We start from the raw sequence: 18,913 nt of genomic DNA on the forward strand, positions 1-18,913 counted from the left end.
TTGGTCAGGGTGTAGAATCAGTTACAGTCGTGGGTCAGGGTGTAGAATCAGTTACAGTCGTGGGTCAGGGTGTAGAATCAGTTACAGTCGTGGGTCAGGGTGTAGAATCAGTTGCAGTCGTGGGTCAGGGTGTAGAATCAGTTACAGTCGTGGGTCAGGGTGTCGAATCAGTTACTGTCGTGGGTCACGGTGTAGAATCAGTTACAGTCGTGGGTCAGGGTGTAGAATCAGTTACAGTCGTGGGTCAGGGTGTAGAATCAGTTACAGTCGTGGGTCAGGGTGTAGAATCAGTTACAGTCGTGGGTCAAGGTGCAGAATCAGTTAATCAGTTACAGTCGTGGGTCACGGTGTAGAATCAGTTACAGTCGTGGGTCAGGATGTAGAATCAGTTACAGTCCAGGGTCAGGGTGTAGAATCAGTTACAGTCGTGGGTCAGGGTGCAGAATCAGTTACAGTCCCAGGTCAGGATGTAGAATCAGTTGCAGTCCAGGGTCAGGCTGCAGAATCAGTTACAGTCGTGGGTCAGGATGCAGAATCAGTTACAGTCCTAGGTCAGGGTGTAGAATCAGTTACAGTCGTGGGTCAGGGTGTAGAATCAGTTCCAGTTGGGGTCAGGGTGTAGAATCAGTTACAGTCGTGGGTCAGGGTGTAGAATCAGTTACAGTCGTGGGTCAGGGTGTAGAATCAGTTACAGTCATGGGTCAGGGTGTAGAATCAGTTACAGTCGTGGGTCAGGGTGTAGAATCAGTTACAGTCGTGGGTCAGGGTGTAGAATCAGTTCCAGTCGGGGTCAGGGTGTAGAATCAGTTACAGTCGTGGGTCAGGGTGTAGAATCAGTTCCAGTCGGGGTCAGGGTGTAGAATCAGTTACAGTCGTGGGTCGGGGTGTAGAATCAGTTCCAGTCGGGGTCAGGGTGTAGAATCAGTTACAGTCGTGGGTCGGGGTGTAGAATCAGTTCCAGTCGGGGTCAGGGTGTAGAATCAGTAACAGTCGTGGGTCAGGATGTAGAATCAGTTGCAGTCCCGGGTCAGAGTGTAGAATCAGTTGCAGTCCCGGGTCAGGGTGTAGAATCAGTTACAGTCGTGGGTCAGGGTGTAGAATCAGTTACAGTCGTGGGTCAGGGTGTAGAATCAGTTCCAGTCGGGGTCAGGGTGTAGAATCAGTTACAGTCGTGGGTCAGGGTGTAGAATCAGTTCCAGTCGGGGTCAGAGTGTAGAATCAGTTACAGTCGTGGGTCGGGGTGTAGAATCAGTTCCAGTCGGGGTCAGGGTGTAGAATCAGTTACAGTCGTGGGTCGGGGTGTAGAATCAGTTCCAGTCGGGGTCAGGGTGTAGAATCAGTAACAGTCGTGGGTCAGGATGTAGAATCAGTTGCAGTCCCGGGTCAGAGTGTAGAATCACTTGCAGTCCCGGGTCAGGGTGTAGAATCAGTTACAGTCGTGGGTCAGGGTGTATAATCAGTTGCAGTCGTGGATCAGGGAGTAGAATCAGTTGCAGTCAGGGTCAGGGTGTAGAATCAGTTACAGTCATGGGTCGGAGTGTAGAATCAGTTACAGTCGTGGTTCATGGTGTAGAATCAGTTACAGTCGGGGTCAGGGTGTAGAATCAGTTACAGTCGTGGGTCAGGGTGTAGAATCAACTTCAGTCGTGGGTCAGGGTGTAGAATCAGTTACCGTCATGGGTCAGGGTGTAGAATCAGTTACAGTCCCGGGTCAGGGTGTAGAATCAGATCCAATCGTGGGTCAGGGTGTAGAATCAGATCCAATCGTGGGTCAGGGTGTAGAATCAGTTACAGTCGTGGGTCAGGGTGTAGAATCAGTTACAGTCGTGGGTCAAGGTGTAAAATCAGTTACAGTCGTGGGTCAGGGTGTAGAATCAGTTTCAGTCGTGGGTCAGGGTGTAGAATCAGTTACAGTCGTGGGTCAGGGTGTAGAATCAGTTACAGTCGTGGGTCAGGGTGTAGAATCAGTTACAGTCGTGGGTCAGGGTGTAGAATCAGTTACAGTCCTAGGTCAGGGTGTAGAATCAGTAACTGTCGTGGGTCAGGGTGTAGAATCAGTTACAGTCCCGTTTCAGGGTATAGAATCAGTTACAATCGTGGGTCAGGATTTAGAATCAGTTACAGTCCCGGGTCAGGGTGTAGGATCAGTTACAGTCGTGGGTCGGGATGTAGAATCAGTTACAGTCGTGGGTCGGGGTGCAGAATCAGTTACAGTCGTGGGTCAGGGTGTAGAATCAGTTACAGTCCCGGGTCAGGGTGTAGAATCAGTTACAGTCGTGGGTCGGGGTATACAATCAGTTCCAGTCGTGGGTCGGGGTGTAGAATCAGTTACAGTCGTGGGTCAGGGTGTAGAATCAGTTACAGTCGTGGGTCAGGGTGTAGAATCAGTTACTCTCGTGGGTCAGGGTGTAGAATTAGTTACAATCGTGGGTCAGGATGCAGAGTCTGTTACAGTCGTGGGTCAGGGTGTAGAATCAGTTACAGTCCCGGGTCAGGGTGTAGAATCAGTTACAGTCGTGAGTCAGGGTGTAGAAGCAGTTACAGTCGTGGGACGGGGTGTAGAATCAGTTGCAGTCCCGGGTCAGGGTGTAGAATCAGTTGCAGTCGTGGGTCGTGGTGTAGAATCAGTTACAGTCGTGGGTGAGGGTGTAGAATAAGTTACAGTCTTGGGTCGGGGTGTAGAATCAGTTACAGTCCCGGGTCAGGGTGTAGAATCAGTTGCAGTCGTGGGTCAGGGTGTAGAATCAGTTACAGTCGTTGGTCAGGGTGTAGAATCAGTTACAGTCGTGGGTCAGGGTGTAGAATCAGTTACAGTCGTGGGTCAGGGTGTAGAATCAGTTACAGTCGTGGGTCAGGGTGTAGAATCAGTTGCAGTCGTGGGTCAGGGTGTAGAATCAGTTACAGTCGTGGGTCAGGGTGTCGAATCAGTTACTGTCGTGGGTCACGGTGTAGAATCAGTTACAGTCGTGGGTCAGGGTGTAGAATCAGTTACAGTCGTGGGTCAGGGTGTAGAATCAGTTACAGTCGTGGGTCAGGGTGTAGAATCAGTTACAGTCGTGGGTCAAGGTGCAGAATCAGTTAATCAGTTACAGTCGTGGGTCACGGTGTAGAATCAGTTACAGTCGTGGGTCAGGGTGCAGAATCAGTTAATCAGTTACAGTCGTGGGTCACGGTGTAGAATCAGTTACAGTCGTGGGTCAGGGTGCAGAATCAGTTGCAGTCCCGGGTCAGGGTGTAGAATCAGTTACAGTCATGGGTCAGGGTGCAGAGTCAGTTACAGTCGTAGGTCAGGGTGTAGAATCAGTTACAGTCGTGGGTCGGGGTGTAGAATCAGTTACAGTCGTGGGTCAGGGTGTAGAATCAGTTACAGTCGTGCGTCGGGGTGTAGAATCAGTTACAGTCGTGGGTCAGGGTGTAGAATCAGTTACAGTCGTGGGTCGGGGTGTAGAATCAGTTACAGTCGTGGGTCGGGGTATAGAATCAGTTCCAGTCGTGGGTCAGGATGCAGAGTCAGTTACAGTCGTGGGTCAGGGTGTAGAATCAGTTATAGTCCCGGGTCAGGGTGTAGAATCAGTTACAGTCGTGAGTCAGGGTGTAGTAGCACTTACAGTCGTGGGACGGGGTGTAGAATCAGTTGCAGTCCCAGGTCAGGGTGTAGAATCAGTTGCAGTCGTGGGTCGGGGTGTAGAATCAGTTACAGTCGTGGGTGAGGGTGTAGAATAAGTTACTGTCTTGGGTCGGGGTGTAGAATCAGTTACAGTCCCGGGTCAGGTTATAGAATCAGTTACAGTCGTGCGTCAGTGTGTAAAATCAGTTACAGTCGTTGGTCAGGGTGTAGAATCAGTTACAGTCGTGGGTCAGGGTGTAGAATCAGTTACAGTCGTGGGTCAGGATGTAGAATCAGTTACAGTCCCAGGTCAGGGTGTAGAAACAGTTACAGTCGTGGGTCGGGGTGTAGAATCAGTTACAGTCGTGGGTCAGGATGCAGAATCAGTTACAGTCGTGGGTCGGGAGGTAGAATCAGTTACAGTCGTGGGTCAGGATGCAGAATCAGTTACAGTCGTGTGTCAGGGTGTAGAATCAGTTACAGTGCCAGGTCAGGGTGTAGAATCAGTTACAGTCCCGGGTCAGGGTGTAGAATCAGTTACAGTCCCGGGTCAGGGGGTAGAATCAGTTACAGTCCCGGGTCAGGGGGTAGAATCAGTTACAGACCCGGGTCAGGGTGAGAATCAGTTACAGTCCCGGGTCAGGGTGTAGAATCAGTTACCGTCGTGGGTCGGGGTGTAGAATCAGTTACAGTCATAGGTCAGGGTGTAGAATCAGTTACAGACCCGTTTCAGGGTATAGAATCAGTTGCAGTCCCGGGTCAGGCTGCAGAATCAGTTACAGTCGTGGGTCAGGATGCAGAATCAGTTACAGTCCTAGGTCAGGGTGTAGAATCAGTTACAATCCAGGGTCATGGTGTAGAATCAGTTACAGTCCCGTGTCAGGGTCTAGAATCAGTTACAGTCGTGGGTCAGGGTCTAGAATCAGTTACAGTCCCGTGTCAGGGTCTAGAATCAGTTACAGTCGTGGGTCAGGGTGTAGAATCAGTTACGGTCGTGGGTCAGGGTGTCGAATCAGTTACAGTTGTGGGTCAAGGTGTAGAATCAGTTACAGTCCCGGGTCAGGGTCTAGAATCAGTTACAGTCGTGGGTCAGGGTGTAGAATCAGTTCCAGTCGGGGTCAGGGTGTAGAATCAGTTACAGTCGTGGGTCGGAGTGTAGAATCAGTTTCAGTCGTGGGTCAGGGTGTAGAATCAGTTACCATCATGGGTCAGGGTGTAGAATCAGTTACAGTCCTAGGTCAGGGTGTAGAATCAGTTACAGTCGTGGGTCAGGGTGTAGAATCAGTTTCAGTCGTGGGTCAGGGTGTAGAATCAGTTACCATCATGGGTCAGGGTGTAGAATCAGTTACAGTCCCGGGTCAGGGTGTAGAATCAGTTACAGTCGTGGGTGAGGGTGTAGAATCAGTTACAGTCGTGGGTCAGGATGCAGAGTCAGTTACAGTCGTGGGTCAGGGTGCAGAATCAGTTGCAGTCGTGGATCAGGGTGTAGAATCAGTTACAGTCGTGAGTCATGGTGTAGAAGCAGTTACAGTCGTGGGACGGGGTGTAGAATCAGTTACAGTCCCAGGTCGGGGTGTAGAATCAGTTACAGTCGTGGGTCAGTGTGTAAAATCAGTTACAGTCGTTGGTCAGGGTGTAGAATCAGTTACAGTCGTGGGTCAGGATGCAGAATCAGTTACAGTCCTAGGTCAGGGTGTAGAATCAGTTACAGTCGTGGGTCAGGATGTAGAATCAGTTACAGTCCCAGGTCAGGGTGTAGAAACAGTTACAGTCGTGGGTCAGGGTGTAGAATCAGTTACAGTCGTGGGTCAGGATGCAGAATCAGTTACAGTCGTGGGTCGGGAGGTAGAATCAGTTACAGTCGTGGGTCAGGATGCAGAATCAGTTACAGTCGTGGGTCAGGGTGTAGAATCAGTTCCAGTCGTGGGTCAGGATTTAGAATCAGTTACAGTCCTGGGTCAGGGTGTAGAATCAGTTACAGTCGTGGGTCAGGGTGTAGAATCAGTTGCAGTCCCGGGTCAGGGTGTAGAATCAGTTACACTCATGCGTCAGGGTGCAGAGTCAGTTACAGTCGTGGGTCAAGGTGTAGAATCAGTTACAGTCCCGGGTCAGGGTGTCGATTCAGTTACAGTCATGGTCAGGACGTAGAATCAGTTGCAGTCCTAGGTCAGGGTGTAGAATCAGTTACAGTCCATGGTCAGGGTGTAGAATCAGTTACAGACCCGTGTCAGGGTGTAGAATCAGTTACAGTCGTGGGTCAAGGTGTAGAATCAGTTACAGTCGTGGGTCAGGGTGTAGAATCAGTTACAGTCGTGGTTCAGGGTGCAGAATCAGTTACAGTCGTGGGTCAGGATGTAGAATCAGTTACAGTCGTGGGTCAGGGTGAAGAATCAGTTACAATCGTGGGTCAGGGTGAAGAATCAGTTACAGTCGTGGGTCAGGGTGTAGAATCAGTTACAGTCGTGGGTGAGGGTGTAGAATCAGTTACAGTCGTGGGTCAGGGTTTAGAATCAGTCACAGTCGTGGTGTCAGGGTGCAGAATCAGTTAATCAGTTACAGTCGTGGGTCGGGGTGTAGAATCAGTTACAGTCCCGGGTCAGGGTGTAGAATCAGTTACAGTCGTGGGTCAGGGTGTAGAATCAGTTACAGTCGTGGGTCAGGGTGTAGAATCAGTTACAGTCGTGGGTCAGGGTGTAGAATCAGTTACAGTCGTGGGTCAGGGTGTAGAATCAGTAACAGTCGCGGGTCAGTGTGTAGAATCAGTTACAGTCGGGGTCAGGGTGTAGAATCAGTAACAGTCCCGGGTCAGGGTGTAGAATCAGTAACAGTCCCGGGTCAGGGTCTAGAATCAGTTACAGTCGTGGGTCAGGGTGTAGAATCAGTTACAGTCGTGGGTCAGGGTGTAGAATCAGTAACAGTCCCGGGTCAGGGTGCAGAATCAGTTACACTCGTGCGTCAGGGTGTAGAATCAGTTACAGTCCCGGGTCAGGGTCTAGAATCAGTTACAGTCGTGGGTCAGGGTGTAGAATCAGTTACGGTCGTGGGTCAGGGTGTAGAATCAGTTACAGTTGTGGGTCAAGGTGTAGAATCAGTTGCAGTCGGGGTCAGGGTGTAGAATCAGTTACAGTCGTGGGTCGGAGTGTAGAATCAGTTACAGTCCCGGGTCAGGGTGTAGAATCAGTTACAGTCGTGAGTCAGGGTCTAGAATCAGTTACAGTCGTGAGTAAGGGTCTAGAATCAGTTACAGTCGTGGGTCGGAGTGTAGAATCAGTTACAGTCGTGGGTCATGGTGTAGAATCAGTTACAGTCGGGGTCAGGGTGTAGAATCAGTTACAGTCCCGGGTCAGGGTGCAGAATCAGTTACAGTCGTGAGTCAGGGTCTAGAATCAGTTACGGTCGTGGGTCAGGGTGTAGAATCAGTTACAGTTGTGGGTCAGGGTGTAGAATCAGTTGCAGTCTGGGGTCAGGGTGCAGAATCAGTTACAGTCGTGGGTTAGGGTGTAGAATCAGTTGCTGTCGTGGGTCATGGTGTAGAATCAGTTACAGTCGGGGTCAGGGTGTAGAATCAGTTACAGTTCCGGGTCACAGTGCAGAATCAGTTACAGTCGGGGTCAGGGTGTAGAATCAGTTACAGTTCCGGGTCACAGTGCAGAATCAGTTACAGTCGTGCGTCAGGGTGTAGAATCAGTAACAGTCGTGGGTCAGGGTGTAGAATCAGTTACAGTCGTGCGTCAGGGTGTAGAATCAGTTACAGTCGTGGGTCAGGGTCTAGAATCAGTTACAGTCGTGGGTCAGGGTGTAGAATCAGTTACGGTCGTGGGTCAGGGTGTCGAATCAGTTACAGTCGGGGTCAGGGTGTAGAATCAGTTACAGTCGGGGTCAGGGTGTAGAATCAGTAACAGTCCCGGGTCAGGGTGCAGAATCAGTTACACTCGTGCGTCAGGGTGTAGAATCAGTTACAGTCCCGGGTCAGGGTCTAGAATCAGTTACAGTCGTGGGTCAGGGTGTAGAATCAGTTACGGTCGTGGGTCAAGGTGTAGAATCAGTTGCAGTCGGGGTCAGGGTGTAGAATCAGTTACAGTCGTGGGTCAGGGTCTAGAATCAGTTACAGTCGTGGGTCAGGATGTAGAATCAGTTACAGTCCCAGGTCAGGGTGTAGAAACAGTTACAGTCGTGGGTCGGGGTGTAGAATCAGTTACAGTCGTGGGTCAGGATGCAGAATCAGTTACAGTCGTGGGTCGGGAGGTAGAATCAGTTACAGTCGTGGGTCAGGATGCAGAATCAGTTACAGTCGTGTGTCAGGGTGTAGAATCAGTTACAGTCGTGGGTCAGGATGTATAATCAGTTACAGTGCCAGGTCAGGGTGTAGAATCAGTTACAGTCCCGGGTCAGGGTGTAGAATCAGTTACAGTCCCGGGTCAGGGGGTAGAATCAGTTACAGACCCGGGTCAGGGTGAGAATCAGTTACAGTCCCGGGTCAGGGTGTAGAATCAGTTACCGTCGTGGGTCGGGGTGTAGAATCAGTTACAGTCATAGGTCAGGGTGTAGAATCAGTTACAGACCCGTTTCAGGGTATAGAATCAGTTGCAGTCCCGGGTCAGGCTGCAGAATCAGTTACAGTCGTGGGTCAGGATGCAGAATCAGTTACAGTCCTAGGTCAGGGTGTAGAATCAGTTACAATCCAGGGTCATGGTGTAGAATCAGTTACAGTCCCGTGTCAGGGTCTAGAATCAGTTACAGTCGTGGGTCAGGGTCTAGAATCAGTTACAGTCCCGTGTCAGGGTCTAGAATCAGTTACAGTCGTGGGTCAGGGTCTAGAATCAGTTACAGTCCCGTGTCAGGGTCTAGAATCAGTTACAGTCGTGGGTCAGGGTCTAGAATCAGTTACAGTCGTGGGTCAGGGTGTAGAATCAGTTACGGTCGTGGGTCAGGGTGTCGAATCAGTTACAGTTGTGGGTCAAGGTGTAGAATCAGTTACAGTCCCGGGTCAGGGTCTAGAATCAGTTACAGTCGTGGGTCAGGGTGTAGAATCAGTTCCAGTCGGGGTCAGGGTGTAGAATCAGTTACAGTCGTGGGTCGGAGTGTAGAATCAGTTTCAGTCGTGGGTCAGGGTGTAGAATCAGTTACCATCATGGGTCAGGGTGTAGAATCAGTTACAGTCCTAGGTCAGGGTGTAGAATCAGTTACAGTCGTGGGTCAGGGTGTAGAATCAGTTTCAGTCGTGGGTCAGGGTGTAGAATCAGTTACCATCATGGGTCAGGGTGTAGAATCAGTTACAGTCCCGGGTCAGGGTGTAGAATCAGTTACAGTCGTGGGTGAGGGTGTAGAATCAGTTACAGTCGTGGGTCAGGATGCAGAGTCAGTTACAGTCGTGGGTCAGGGTGCAGAATCAGTTGCAGTCGTGGATCAGGGTGTAGAATCAGTTACAGTCGTGAGTCATGGTGTAGAAGCAGTTACAGTCGTGGGACGGGGTGTAGAATCAGTTACAGTCCCAGGTCGGGGTGTAGAATCAGTTACAGTCGTGGGTCAGTGTGTAAAATCAGTTACAGTCGTTGGTCAGGGTGTAGAATCAGTTACAGTCGTGGGTCAGGATGCAGAATCAGTTACAGTCCTAGGTCAGGGTGTAGAATCAGTTACAGTCGTGGGTCAGGATGTAGAATCAGTTACAGTCCCAGGTCAGGGTGTAGAAACAGTTACAGTCGTGGGTCAGGGTGTAGAATCAGTTACAGTCGTGGGTCAGGATGCAGAATCAGTTACAGTCGTGGGTCGGGAGGTAGAATCAGTTACAGTCGTGGGTCAGGATGCAGAATCAGTTACAGTCGTGGGTCAGGGTGTAGAATCAGTTCCAGTCGTGGGTCAGGATTTAGAATCAGTTACAGTCCTGGGTCAGGGTGTAGAATCAGTTACAGTCGTGGGTCAGGGTGTAGAATCAGTTGCAGTCCCGGGTCAGGGTGTAGAATCAGTTACACTCATGCGTCAGGGTGCAGAGTCAGTTACAGTCGTGGGTCAGGGTGTAGAATCAGTTACAGTCCCGGGTCAGGGTGTCGATTCAGTTACAGTCATGGTCAGGACGTAGAATCAGTTGCAGTCCTAGGTCAGGGTGTAGAATCAGTTACAGTCCATGGTCAGGGTGTAGAATCAGTTACAGACCCGTGTCAGGGTGTAGAATCAGTTACAGTCGTGGGTCAAGGTGTAGAATCAGTTACAGTCGTGGGTCAGGGTGTAGAATCAGTTACAGTCGTGGTTCAGGGTGCAGAATCAGTTACAGTCGTGGGTCAGGATGTAGAATCAGTTACAGTCGTGGGTCAGGGTGAAGAATCAGTTACAATCGTGGGTCAGGGTGAAGAATCAGTTACAGTCGTGGGTCAGGGTGTAGAATCAGTTACAGTCGTGGGTGAGGGTGTAGAATCAGTTACAGTCGTGGGTCAGGGTTTAGAATCAGTCACAGTCGTGGTGTCAGGGTGCAGAATCAGTTAATCAGTTACAGTCGTGGGTCGGGGTGTAGAATCAGTTACAGTCCCGGGTCAGGGTGTAGAATCAGTTACAGTCGTGGGTCAGGGTGTCGAATCAGTTACAGTCGTGGGTCAGGGTGTAGAATCAGTTACAGTCGTGGGTCAGGGTGTAGAATCAGTTACAGTCGTGGGTCAGGGTGTAGAATCAGTTACAGTCGTGGGTCAGGGTGTAGAATCAGTAACAGTCGCGGGTCAGTGTGTAGAATCAGTTACAGTCGGGGTCAGGGTGTAGAATCAGTAACAGTCCCGGGTCAGGGTGTAGAATCAGTAACAGTCCCGGGTCAGGGTCTAGAATCAGTTACAGTCGTGGGTCAGGGTGTAGAATCAGTTACAGTCGTGGGTCAGGGTGTAGAATCAGTAACAGTCCCGGGTCAGGGTGCAGAATCAGTTACACTCGTGCGTCAGGGTGTAGAATCAGTTACAGTCCCGGGTCAGGGTCTAGAATCAGTTACAGTCGTGGGTCAGGGTGTAGAATCAGTTACGGTCGTGGGTCAGGGTGTAGAATCAGTTACAGTTGTGGGTCAAGGTGTAGAATCAGTTGCAGTCGGGGTCAGGGTGTAGAATCAGTTACAGTCGTGGGTCGGAGTGTAGAATCAGTTACAGTCCCGGGTCAGGGTGTAGAATCAGTTACAGTCGTGAGTCAGGGTCTAGAATCAGTTACAGTCGTGAGTCAGGGTCTAGAATCAGTTACAGTCGTGGGTCGGAGTGTAGAATCAGTTACAGTCGTGGGTCATGGTGTAGAATCAGTTACAGTCGGGGTCAGGGTGTAGAATCAGTTACAGTCCCGGGTCAGGGTGCAGAATCAGTTACAGTCGTGAGTCAGGGTCTAGAATCAGTTACGGTCGTGGGTCAGGGTGTAGAATCAGTTGCAGTCTGGGGTCAGGGTGCAGAATCAGTTACAGTCGTGGGTTAGGGTGTAGAATCAGTTGCTGTCGTGGGTCATGGTGTAGAATCAGTTACAGTCGGGGTCAGGGTGTAGAATCAGTTACAGTTCCGGGTCACAGTGCAGAATCAGTTACAGTCGTGCGTCAGGGTGTAGAATCAGTTACAGTCGTGGGTCAGGGTCTAGAATCAGTTACAGTCGTGGGTCAGGGTGTAGAATCAGTTACGGTCGTGGGTCAGGGTGTCGAATCAGTTACAGTCGGGGTCAGGGTGTAGAATCAGTTACAGTCGGGGTCAGGGTGTAGAATCAGTAACAGTCCCGGGTCAGGGTGCAGAATCAGTTACACTCGTGCGTCAGGGTGTAGAATCAGTTACAGTCCCGGGTCAGGGTCTAGAATCAGTTACAGTCGTGGGTCAGGGTGTAGAATCAGTTACGGTCGTGGGTCAGGGTGTAGAATCAGTTACAGTTGTGGGTCAAGGTGTAGAATCAGTTGCAGTCGGGGTCAGGGTGTAGAATCAGTTACAGTCGTGGGTCGGAGTGTAGAATCAGTTACAGTCGTGGGTCATGGTGTAGAATCAGTTACAGTCGGGGTCAGGGTGTAGAATCAGTTACAGTCCCGGGTCAGGGTGTAGAATCAGTTACAGTCGTGGGTCATGGTGTAGAATCAGTTACAGTCGGGGTCAGGGTGTAGAATCAGTTACAGTCGTGGGTCAGGGTGTAGAATCAGTTACAGTCCCGGGTCAGGGTGCAGAATCAGTTACAGTCGTGGGTTAGGGTGTAGAATCAGTTGCAGTCGTGGGTCAGGGTGCAGAATCAGTTACAGTCGTGGTCAGGGTGTAGAATCAGTTACAGTCGTGGGTCATGGTGTAGAATCAGTTACAGTCGGGGTCAGGGTGTAGAATCAGTTACAGTCGTGGGTCAGGGTGTGGAATCATTTTCAGTCGTGGGTCAGGGTGTAGAATCAGTTACAGTCATGGGTCAGGGTGTAGAATCAGTTACAGTCCCGGGTCAGGGTGTAGAATCAGTTACAGTCGTGGGTCAGGGTGTAGAATCAGTTGCAGTCGTGGGTCAGGGTGTAGAATCAGTTACAGTCGTGGTCAGGGTGTAGAATCAGTTACAGTCGTGGGTCAGGATGCAGAGTCAGTTACAGTCGTGGGTCAGGGTGTAGAATCAGTTACAGTCGTGAGTCAGGGAGTAGAAGCAGTTACAGTCGTGGGACGGGGTGTAGAATCAGTTGCAGTCCCGGGTCAGGGTGTAGAATCAGTTACAGTCATGGGTCAGGGTGTAGAATAAGTTACAGTCTTGGGTCGGGGTGAAGAATCAGTTACAATCGTAGGTCAGGCTGTAGAATCAGTTACAGTCGTGGGTCAGGGTGTAGAATAAGTTACAGTCTTGGGTCGGGGTGAAGAATCAGTTACAATCGTAGGTCAGGGTGTAGAATCAGTTACAGTCGTGGGTCAGGGTGTAGAATAAGTTACAGTCTTGGGTCGGGGTGAAGAATCAGTTACAATCGTAGGTCAGGGTGTAGAATCAGTTACAGTCGTGGGCTAGGGTGTAGAATCAGTTCCAGTCCCAGGTCAAGGTCTATAATCAGTTACAGTCGTGGGTCAGGGTGTAGAATCAGTTACAGTTCCGGGTCAGAGTGCAGAATCAGTTACAGTCGTGCGTCAGGGTGTAGAATCAGTTACAGTCCCGGGTCAGTGTCTCGAATAAGTTACAGTCGTGGGTCAGGGTGCAGAATCAGTTACAGTCGTGGGTCAGGGTGTAGAATCAGTTACAGTTGTGGGTCAAGGTGTAGAATCAGTTACAGTCGTGGGTCAGGGTGTAGAATCAGTTGCAGTCGGGGTCAGGGTGTAGAATCAGTTTCAGTCGTGGGTCAGGGTGTAGAATCAGTTACAGTCGTGGGTCAGGGTGTAGAATCAGTAACATTCCCGGGTCAGGGTGTTGAATCAGTTACAGTCGTGGGCCAGGGTGAAGAATCAGTTACAGTCCTAGGTCAGGGTGTAGAATCAGTTACAGTCGTGGGTCAGGATGCAGAATCAGTTACAGTCCTAGTTCAGGGTGTAGAATCAGTTACAGTCGTGGGTCAGGGTGTAGAATCAGTTACAGTCGTGGGTCAGGGTGTAGAATCAGTTACAGTCATGGGTCAGGGTGTAGAATCAGTTACAGTCGTGGGTCAGGGTGTAGAATCAGTTACAGTCGTGGGTCAGGGTGCAGAATCAGTTCCAGTCGGGGTCAGGGTGTAGAATCAGTTACAGTCGAGGGTCAGGGTGTAGAATCAGTTCCAGTCGGGGTCAGGGTGTAGAATCAGTTACAGTCGTGGGTCGGGGTGTAGAATCTGTTCCAGTCGGGGTCAGGGTGTAGAATCAGTTACAGTCGTGGGTCGGGGTGTAGAATCAGTTCCAGTTGGGGTCAGGGTGTAGAATCAGTTACAGTCGTGGGTCAAGGTGTAGAATCAGTTACAGTCGTGGGTCAGGGTGTAGAATCAGTTCCAGTCGTGGGTCGGGGTGTAGAATCAGTTACAGTCGTGGGTCAGGGTGTAGAATCAGTTACAGTCGTGGGTCAGGGTGTAGAATCAGTTACTCTCGTGGGTCAGGGTGTAGAATTAGTTACAATCGTGGGTCAGGATGCAGAGTCTGTTACAGTCGTGGGTCAGGGTGTAGAATCAGTTACAGTCCCGGGTCAGGGTGTAGAATCAGTTACAGTCGTGAGTCAGGGTGTAGAAGCAGTTACAGTCGTGGGACGGGGTGTAGAATCAGTTGCAGTCCCGGGTCAGGGTGTAGAATCAGTTGCAGTCGTGGGTCGTGGTGTAGAATCAATTACAGTCGTGGGTGAGGGTGTAGAATAAGTTACAGTCTTGGGTCGGGGTGTAGAATCAGTTACAGTCCCGGGTCAGGATGTAGAATCAGTTGCAGTCGTGGGTCAGGGTGTAGAATCAGTTACAGTCGTTGGTCAGGGTGTAGAATCAGTTACAGTCGTGGGTCAGGGTGTAGAATCAGTTACAGTCGTGGGTCAGGGTGTAGAACCAGTTACAGTCGTGGGTCAGGGTGTAGAATCAGTTGCACTCGTGGGTCAGGGTGTAGAATCAGTTACAGTCGTGGGTCAGGGTGCAGAATCAGTTACAGTCGTGGGTCAGGGTGTAGAATCAGTTACAGTCCCGGGTCAGGGTGTCGAATCAGTTACTGTCGTGGGTCACGGTGTAGAATCAGTTACAGTCGTGGGTCAGTGTGTAGAATCAGTTACAGTCGTGGGTCAGGGTGTAGAATCAGTTACAGTCGTGGGTCAGGGTGTAGAATCAGTTACAGCCGTGGGTCAAGGTGCAGAATCAGTTAATCAGTTACAGTCGTGGGTCAGGGTGTAGAATCAGTTACAGTAGTGGGTCAGGGTGTAGAATCAGTTGCAGTCGTGGGTCAGGGTGTAGAATCAGTTACAGTCGTGGGTCAGGGTGTAGAATCAGTTACAGTCGTGGGTCAGGGTGTAGAATCAGTTACAGTCGTGGGTCAGGGTGTAGAATCAGTAACAGTCGCGGGTCAGTGTGTAGAATCAGTTACAGTCGGGGTCAGGGTGTAGAATCAGTAACAGTCCCGGGTCAGGGTGTAGAATCAGTAACAGTCCCAGGTCAGGGTGCAGAATCAGTTACACTCGTGCGTCAGGGTGTAGAATCAGTTACAGTCCCGGGTCAGGGTCTAGAATCAGTTACAGTCGTGGGTCAGGGTGTAGAATCAGTTACGGTCGTGGGTCAGGGTGTCGAATCAGTTACAGTCGGGGTCAGGGTGTAGAATCAGTTACAGTCGGGGTCAGGGTGTAGAATCAGTAACAGTCGGGGTCAGGGTGTAGAATCAGTTACAGTCGGGGTCAGGGTGTAGAATCAGTTACAGTCGGGGTCAGGGTGTAGAATCAGTTACAGTCGGGGTCAGGGTGTAGAATCAGTTACAGTCGGGGTCAGGGTGTAGAATCAGTTACACTCGTGCGTCAGGGTGTAGAATCAGTTACAGTCCCGGGTCAGGGTGCAGAATCAGTTACAGTCGTGGGTCAGGGTGTAGAATCGGTTACAGTCGGGGTCAGGGTGTAGAATCAGTTACACTCGTGCGTCAGGGTGTAGAATCAGTTACAGTCGGGGTCAGGGTGTAGAATCAGTTACACTCGTGCGTCAGGGTGTAGAATCAGTTACAGTCGGGGTCAGGGTGTAGAATCAGTTACAGTCGGGGTCAGGGTGTAGAATCAGTTACACTCGTGCGTCAGGGTGTAGAATCAGTTACAGTCCCGGGTCAGGGTGCAGAATCAGTTACACTCGTGCGTCAGGGTGTAGAATCAGTTACAGTCCCGGGTCAGGGTCTAGAATCAGTTACAGTCGTGGGTCAGGGTGTAGAATCAGTTACGGTCGTGGGTCAGGGTGTAGAATCAGTTACAGTTGTGGGTCAAGGTGTAGAATCAGTTGCAGTCGGGGTCAGGGTGTAGAATCAGTTACAGTCGTGGGTCGGAGTGTAGAATCAGTTACAGTCGGGGTCAGGGTGTAGAATCAGTTACAGTCCCGGGTCAGGGTGTAGAATCAGTTACAGTCGTGAGTCAGGGTCTAGAATCAGTTACAGTCGTGGGTCAGGGTGTAGAATCAGTTACGGTCGTGGGTCAGGGTGTAGAATCAGTTACAGTTGTGGGTCAGGGTGTAGAATCAGTTGCAGTCCCAGGTCAGGGTGTAGAATCAGTTGCAGTCGTGGGTCAGGGTGTAGAATCAGTTACAGTCGGGGTCAGGGTGTAGAATCAGTTACAGTTCCGGGTCAGAGTGCAGAATCAGTTACAGTCGTGCGTCAGGGTGTAGAATCAGTTACAGTTCCGGGTCAGTGTCTCGAATAAGTTACAGTCGTGGGTCAGGGTGCAGAATCAGTTACAGTCGTGGGTCAGGGTGTAGAATCAGTTACAGTTGTGGGTCAAGGTGTAGAATCAGTTACAGTCGTGGGTCGGGGTGTAGAATCAGTTACAGTTGTGGGTCAAGGTGTAGAATCAGTTACAGTTGTGGGTCAAGGTGTAGAATCAGTTACAGTCGTGGGTCAGGGTGTAGAATCAGTTGCAGTCGGGGTCAGGGTGTAGAATCAGTTTCAGTCGTGGGTCAGGGTGTAGAATCAGTTACAGTCGTGGGTCAGGGTGTAGAATCAGTAACATTCCCGGGTCAGGGTGTTGAATCAGTTACAGTCGTGGGCCAGGGTGAAGAATCAGTTACAGTCCTAGGTCAGGGTGTAGAATCAGTTACAGTCGTGGGTCAGGATGCAGAATCAGTTACAGTCCTAGGTCAGGGTGTAGAATCAGTTACAGTCGTGGGTCAGGGTGTAGAATCAGTTACAGTCATGGGTCAGGGTGTAGAATCAGTTACAGTCGTGGGTCAGGGTGTAGAATCAGTTACAGTCGTGGGTCAGGGTGTAGAATCAGTTCCAGTCGGGGTCAGGGTGTAGAATCAGTTACAGTCGTGGGTCAGGGTGTAGAATCAGTTCCAGTCGGGGTCAGGGTGTAGAATCAGTTACAGTCGTGGGTCGGGGTGTAGAATCAGTTCCAGTCGGGGTCAGGGTGTAGAATCAGTTACAGTCGTGGGTCGGGGTGTAGAATCAGTTCCAGTCGGGGTCAGGGTGTAGAATCAGTTACAGTCGTGGGTCAAGGTGTAGAATCAGTTACAGTCGTAGGTCAGGGTGTAGAATCAGTTTCAGTCGTGGGTCAAGGTGCAGAATCAGTTACAGTCGTGGGTCAGGGTGTAGAATCAGTTACAGTCCCGGGTCAGGGTGTAGAATCAGTTACAGTCGTGGGTCGGGGTATACAATCAGTTCCAGTCGTGGGTCGGGGTGTAGAATCAGTTACAGTCGTGGGTCAGGGTGTAGAATCAGTTACAGTCGTGGGTCAGGGTGTAGAATCAGTTACTCTCGTGGGTCAGGGTGCAGAATTAGTTACAATCGTCGGTCAGGATGCAGAGTCTGTTACAGTCGTGGGTCAGGGTGTAGAATCAGTTACAGTCCCGGGTCAGGGTGTAGAATCAGTTACAGTCGTGAGTCAGGGTGTAGAAGCAGTTACAGTCGTGGGACGGGGTGTAGAATCAGTTGCAGTCCCGGGTCAGGGTGTAGAATCAGTTGCAGTCGTGGGTCGTGGTGTAGAATCAGTTACAGTCCCGGGTCAGGGTGTAGAATCAGTTGCAGTCGTGGGTCGTGGTGTAGAATCAGTTACAGTCCCGGGTCAGGGTGTAGAATCAGTTGCAGTCGTGGGTCAGGGTGTAGAATCAGTTACAGTCGTTGGTCAGGGTGTAGAATCAGTTACAGTCGTGGGTCAGGGTGTAGAATCAGTTACAGTCGTGGGTCAGGGTGTAGAATCAGTTACAGTCGTGGGTCAGGGTGTAGAATCAGTTGCAGTCGTGGGTCAGGGTGTAGAATCAGTTACAGTCGTGGGTCAGGGTGCAGAATCAGTTACAGTCGTGGGTCAGGGTGTAGAATCAGTTACAGTCCCGGGTCAGGGTGTCGAATCAGTTACTGTCGTGGGTCAGGGTGTAGAATCAGTTACAGTCGTGGGTCAGGGTGTAGAATCAGTTACAGCCGTGGGTCAAGGTGCAGAATCAGTTACAGTCGTGGGTCAAGGTGCAGAATCAGTAACAGTCGTGGGTCACGGTGTAGAATCTGTTACAGTCGTGGGTCAGGGTGTAGAATCAGTTACAGTCGTGGGTCAGGGTGTAGAATCAGTTACAGTCGTGGGTCAGGGTGTAGAATCAGTTACAGCCGTGGATCAAGGTGCAGAATCAGTTAATCAGTTACAGTCGTGGGTCAGGGTGTAGAATCAGTTACAGTAGTGGGTCAGGGTGTAGAATCAGTTACAGTCGTGGGTCAGGGTGTAGAATCAGTTACAGTCGTGGGTCACGGTGTAGAATCAGTTACAGTCGTGGGTCAGGGTGCAGAATCAGTTGCAGTCCCGGGTCAGGGTGTAGAATCAGTTACAGTCATGCGTCAGGGTGCAGAGTCAGTTACAGTCGTGGGTCAGGGTGTAGAATCAGTTACAGGCGTGGGTCGGGGTGTAGAATCAGTTACAGTCGTGGGTCAGGGTGTAGAATCAGTTACAGTCGTGGGTCAGGGTGCAGAATCAGTTACAGTCGTGGGTCAGGATGTAGAATCAGTTACAGTCGTGGGTCAGGGTGAAGAATCAGTTACAATCGTGGGTCAGGGTGAAGAATCAGTTACAGTCGTGGGTCAGGGTGTAGAATCAGTTACAGTCGTGAGTCAGGGAGTAGAAGCAGTTACAGTCGTGGGACGGGGTGTAGAATCAGTTGCAGTCCCGGGTCAGGGTGTAGAATCAGTTGCAGTCGTGGGTCGTGGTGTAGAATCAATTACAGTCGTGGGTGAGGGTGTAGAATAAGTTACAGTCTTGGGTCGGGGTGTAGAATCAGTTACAGTCCCGGGTCAGGATGTAGAATCAGTTGCAGTCGTGGGTCAGGGTGTAGAATCAGTTACAGTCGTTGGTCAGGGTGTAGAATCAGTTACAGTCGTGGGTCAGGGTGTAGAATCAGTTACAGTCGTGGGTCAGGGTGTAGAACCAGTTACAGTCGTGGGTCAGGGTGTAGAATCAGTTGCACTCGTGGGTCAGGGTGTAGAATCAGTTACAGTCGTGGGTCAGGGTGCAGAATCAGTTACAGTCGTGGGTCAGGGTGTAGAATCAGTTACAGTCCCGGGTCAGGGTGTCGAATCAGTTACTGTCGTGGGTCACGGTGTAGAATCAGTTACAGTCGTGGGTCAGGGTGTAGAATCAGTTACAGTCGTGGGTCAGGGTGTAGAATCAGTTACAGTCGTGGGTCAGGGTGTAGAATCAGTTACAGCCGTGGGTCAAGGTGCAGAATCAGTTAATCAGTTACAGTCGTGGGTCAGGGTGTAGAATCAGTTACAGTAGTGGGTCAGG

The 18,913-nt window shown here is 50.6% G+C and overlaps 1 protein-coding gene across 1 annotated transcript in view; it reads right to left on the reverse strand.

Annotated features, from left to right (window-relative positions):
* The window catches only part of LOC139249388 (nuclear pore complex protein Nup155-like), a 400,538-nt gene that overhangs the window by 288,316 nt on the left and 93,309 nt on the right, over positions 1-18,913 (reverse strand). The window lies entirely within an intron of this gene.

The sequence above is a fragment of the Pristiophorus japonicus genome, unplaced genomic scaffold (assembly GCF_044704955.1).
Source record: "Pristiophorus japonicus isolate sPriJap1 unplaced genomic scaffold, sPriJap1.hap1 HAP1_SCAFFOLD_311, whole genome shotgun sequence".
NCBI lineage: Eukaryota > Metazoa > Chordata > Chondrichthyes > Pristiophoridae > Pristiophorus > Pristiophorus japonicus.